Source organism: Astyanax mexicanus, chromosome 22 (assembly GCF_023375975.1).
Source record: "Astyanax mexicanus isolate ESR-SI-001 chromosome 22, AstMex3_surface, whole genome shotgun sequence".
Classification (NCBI taxonomy): domain Eukaryota; kingdom Metazoa; phylum Chordata; class Actinopteri; order Characiformes; family Acestrorhamphidae; genus Astyanax; species Astyanax mexicanus.
This window is the reverse complement of record NC_064429.1, coordinates 1-5,000: the sequence shown is the minus strand read 5'-3', so window position 1 is coordinate 5,000 and position 5,000 is coordinate 1. Positions and strand designations below refer to the sequence as shown.

General features: G+C 54.0%; 1 non-coding gene across 1 annotated transcript in view; it reads right to left on the bottom strand.

The window, feature by feature from the left end:
- Positions 1-1,128, bottom strand: part of LOC125787087 (18S ribosomal RNA) — a 1,864-nt gene extending 736 nt beyond the window's left edge. The window contains exon 1 of the ribosomal RNA XR_007429006.1: positions 1-1,128. This exon is cut by the window's left edge and continues 736 nt beyond it. This is a non-coding gene — a ribosomal RNA (18S ribosomal RNA).
- Between the last annotated feature and the right edge of the window lie 3,872 nt (positions 1,129-5,000).

The following is a 5,000-nucleotide window of genomic DNA, read 5'->3' as shown; positions in this document are numbered from 1 at the left end:
CCCGGCGGGTCATGGGAATAACGCCGCCGGATCGCGGGTCGGCATAGTTTACGGTCGGAACTACGACGGTATCTGATCGTCTTCGAACCTCCGACTTTCGTTCTTGATTAATGAAAACATTCTTGGCAAATGCTTTCGCTTTCGTCCGTCTTGCGCCGGTCCAAGAATTTCACCTCTAGCGGCGCAATACGAATGCCCCCGGCCGTCCCTCTTAATCATGGCCCTGGTTCAGGAAACCCACAAAATAGAACCGGAGTCCTATTCCATTATTCCTAGCTCAGGCATTCAGGCGAGTTTGGTGCCCGCTTTGAACACTCTGATTTTTTCAAAGTAAACGCTCCGGACCCCTGAGGACCGGACACCCAACCAAGGGCATCCGGGGGGCGCCGGGAGGCAGGGTCTGGGACAGGCGGTAGCTCGCCTCGCGGCGGACCGCCAGCCCACTCCCGAAGTCCAACTACGAGCTTTTTAACTGCAGCAAATTTAATATACGCTATTGGAGCTGGAATTACCGCGGCTGCTGGCACCAGACTTGCCCTCCAATGGGTCCTCACCCATGTGTTTAGGATACGTTCATTCCGATTACAGGGCCTCGAAAGAGACCTGCATCGTTATTTTTCGTCACTACCTCACCGTGTCGGTAATGGGTAATTTGCGCGCCTGCTGCCTTCCTTGGATGTGGTAGCCATTTCTCAGGCTCCCTCTCCGGAATCGAACCCTGATTCCCCGTTACCCGTGGTCACCATGGTAGCCCCCTATGCTACCATCGACAGCTGATAGGGCAGACATTCGAATGAGACGTCGCCGCCGCGGTGGGCGCGCGATCGACCCGAGGTTATCTAGAGTCACCAAAGGGCCGGGGGAAACCCTCGCGGGTCCCCCCGGGTGGGTTTTGGGTCTGATAAATGCACGCATCCCGGCCCCCCCGAGAGAGGACCGGTCAGCGCTCGTTTGCATGTATTAGCTCTGGAATTACCACAGTTATCCGAGTAACGTGTGGAGCGATCAAAGGAACCATAACTGATTTAATGAGCCATTCGCAGTTTCACTGTACCTTCCGTGTGCACTTAGACCTGCATGGCTTAATCTTTGAGACAAGCATATGTTACTGGCAGGATCAACCAGGTTGCTGCGAGTGGTTTTTGTCACAGAAAAAACCATTGGTTCTTAGAGGGGAGAGGGATCGGCCCCGTACCGTCCGAAGGACCCCCCGGGGAGGGGGGGACGGGCGGAGAGGCTCGTCCGAGCTCACCCCTCATTGCTCCCAGTGGAAATTAGTGTGGCAACTCCGCTGCGCGAGTTCCCGCTTGCTTCGGGGATAACAAGGAAACGCTCGTTCCGAAACCGGGGGTCCGGAGCTTTTTGAAGCCGGGTGCTGGAGCTCGGTTGGACGCGAGGACCACCGAGGCATCCGAGTCCGACGGCTCCGGGCCGACCGGTTATCGTGTAGGGCAGATTGAGATATAGACGGGCCGTCTACGACTCCCTCGGATAGGTTCGGAAAGGTCCTCCCCCTGACGGAGGACCCCCCTGGAGGCTAACCCGCTGGGTCGGGTAGGAACGCACCGCGCACAGTGGCCACGGAGGGCCGCGCGGTTGCCTACCCAGGCGGGCTCGGTAGTCCATTCGATCGGGTCAAAATAATGAAAGAGATACCCCCCCTGGAACCGTCTCTGGAAGTTTGGTTTTTCCTCCGTACCGCCTGGGGGGCGGGGGGCGGGACGGAGGCCGACCTGCGGAGCTTCTTGGTCGGGTAGGATCGGGTCCGTGTTATAGTGTCCAAAAATCCACTTTGGAACCATTATTGGGGCTTTATTTAAGCTCTGCCATGCTTAGAAATGAATGGAGAATCATCTCCAGTGCTTGGACCCCTAGTCATTGCCACTCTCCTCAACAGTCCGACGGCACCCCTTTGAAAAACCCCCCGACGAAAAATCCTCCAGAGCGCGGGCGAACTCGCTCCGAGGCCGACCGGAGTGCACCTTCGTCGGGCAAGGGAGTCGGGCGAAGGGGGTCAGAAATCCTGGAGCTCGCCACCCTCACTAGTTTTTGGCGTGAAATGGTAGACCAAAAGTGGGGACTTAGAAAAATTTCGCACTTTTTCGACCTACCACTGGTAGACCGAGTGGGACTTAGTCATTTTTTCAGCTTTTTCGGGCCTACCACTGGTAGACCAAGTTGGACTTAGTCATTTTTTCAACTTTTCGAGCCTACCACTGGTAGACCAAGTTGGACTTAGTCATTTTTTCGACTTTTCGAGCCTACCACTGGTAGACCAAGTTGGACTTAGTCATTTTTTCGACTTTTCAGAGCTACCACTGGTAGACCAAATGGGACTTAGTCATTTTTTCAACTTTTCGAGCCTACCACTGGTAGACCAAGTTGGACTTAGTCATTTTTTCAGCTTTTTCGGGCCTACCACTGGTAGACCAAGTTGGACTTAGTCATTTTTTCGACTTTTCAGAGCTACCACTGGTAGACCAAGTTGGACTTAGTTATTTTTTCAACTTTTCGAGCCTACCACTGGTAGACCAAGTTGGACTTAGTCATTTTTTCGACTTTTCAGAGCTACCACTGGTAGACCAAGTTGGACTTAGTCATTTTTTCAACTTTTCGAGCCTACCACTGGTAGACCAAGTTGGACTTAGTCATTTTTTCGACTTTTCAGAGCTACCACTGGTAGACCAAATGGGACTTAGTCATTTTTTCAACTTTTCGAGCCTACCACTGGTAGACCAAGTTGGACTTAGTCATTTTTTCGACTTTTCGAGCCTACCACTGGTAGACCAAGTTGGACTTAGTCATTTTTTCGACTTTTCAGAGCTACCACTGGTAGACCAAGTTGGACTTAGTTATTTTTTCAACTTTTCGAGCCTACCACTGGTAGACCAAGTTGGACTTAGTCATTTTTTCGACTTTTCAGAGCTACCACTGGTAGACCAAGTTGGACTTAGTCATTTTTTCGACTTTTCAGAGCTACCACTGGTAGACCAAGTTGGACTTAGTCATTTTTTCGACTTTTCAGAGCTACCACTGGTAGACCAAGTTGGACTTAGTCATTTTTTCGACTTTTCAGAGCTACCACTGGTAGACCAAGTTGGACTTAGTCATTTTTTCGACTTTTCAGAGTTACCACTGGTAGACCAAGTTGGACTTAGTCATTTTTCGACTTTTCGAGCCTACCACTGGTAGACCAAGTTGGACTTAGTCATTTTTTCGACTTTTCGAGCCTACCACTGGTAGACGAAGTTGGACTTAGTCATTTTTTCGACTTTTCGAGCCTACCACTGGTAGACCAAGTTGGACTTAGTCATTTTTTCGACTTTTCGAGCCTACCACTGGTAGACCAAGTTGGACTTAGTCATTTTTTTTCAACTTTTCGAGCCTACCACTGGTAGACCAAGTTGGACTTAGTCATTTTTTTCAGGTTTTCGCACCAACCAGTGGTAGACCAAGTTGGACTTAGTCATTTATTTTTTTTTTCGACTTTTCGCACCTTCCACTGGTAGACCAAGCTGAACTCACCCAGGCCTGGGCCTCAGTCCTCCACCCAGCCCTGGGCCTCAGTCCTCAGCCAATCCCCTGGGGAACCAGCCCTGGAGGACTCACCCAGGCCTGGGCCTCAGTCCTCAGCCAATCCCCTGGGGAACCAGCCCTGGAGGACTCACCCAGTCCTTGGGCCTCAGTCCTCAGCCAATCCCCTGGGGAACCAGCCCTGGAGGACTCACCCAGGCCTGGGCCTCAGTCCTCAGCCAATCCCCTGGGGAACCAGCCCTGGAGGACTCACCCAGTCCTTGGGCCTCAGTCCTCAGCCAGTCCCCTGGGGAACCAGCCCTGGAGGACTCACCCAGTCCCTGGGCCTCAGTCCTCAGCCAGTCCCCTGGGGAACCAGCCCTGGAGGACTCACCCAGTCGCTGGGCCTCAGTCCTCAGCCAGTCCCCTGGGGAACCAGCCCTGGAGGACTCACCCAGTCGCTGGGCCTCAGTCCTCAGCCAGTCCCCTGGGGAACCAGCCCTGGAGGAATCACCCAGCCCTTGGCCTCAGTCCTCCGCCCAGTCCTGGGCCTCACTCCTCCACCCATCCGGGGGGGGAACCAGGCCTGGAGGTCCCGGCGCACCAGTTAACCTTGGCACCCCGCACTTAAGCACACCTCCTCGGGCTACACACTTCAGCGCGCGCCCTTAGACCTCCGGGCCACTGGTAGACCAACGGACCACTGGTAGACCAACGGACCACTGGTAGACCGAGTTGGACTTAGAGGAATTTTTTTGGCGAGTTCCCCTTCCAGAAGAGGGAGACCGCGAGGCGTGAGGCCTCACCCACGGCCGCACCTTACCTACGGGCGCGACTCGTGAGTTTCGGTCGCCCTCCCCGTCCACCAGGGCCACTGGTAGACCAAGGAACTTCCAAAAAAAGGTGCTTTTGGCGCGGGACGCCGCGCCGCCTCCTGACCCCCTCGAGGGTAGCACCAGTTGGAGACAAAAGTTAGAGTACAGGGATGATTCTTAATGGATCGCAGCGCGGTGCTGCTCTGCCACTTACGAAACCCTGACACTGAATCAGGTCGTCTACGAGTCATTTCACGCCGTGAACCACAAACATGCGGTGAACGCGTTTTCGGAGGTGGGGTACGGCATTCTTTCGGCCGCACCCCGAGACCGTTAGCGAGCGGCTCTGCTCACCGGGGAGGGACCCCCCGGCTACGCCTGACCAACCGTAGGTCCTCGGCACTGCGGATATCGTTCCGTCTAGGCGGGATTCTGACTTAGAGGCGTTCAGTCATAATCCCACAGATGGTAGCTTCGCACCATTGGCTCCTCAGCCAAGCACACGCACCAAATGTCTGAACCTGCAGTTCCTCTCGTACTGAGCAGGATTACTATTGCAACAACACATTATCAGTAGGGTAAAACTAACCTGTCTCACGACGGTCTAAACCCAGCTCACGTTCCCTGTTAGTGGGTGAACAATCCAACGCTTTGTGAATTCTGCTTCACAAT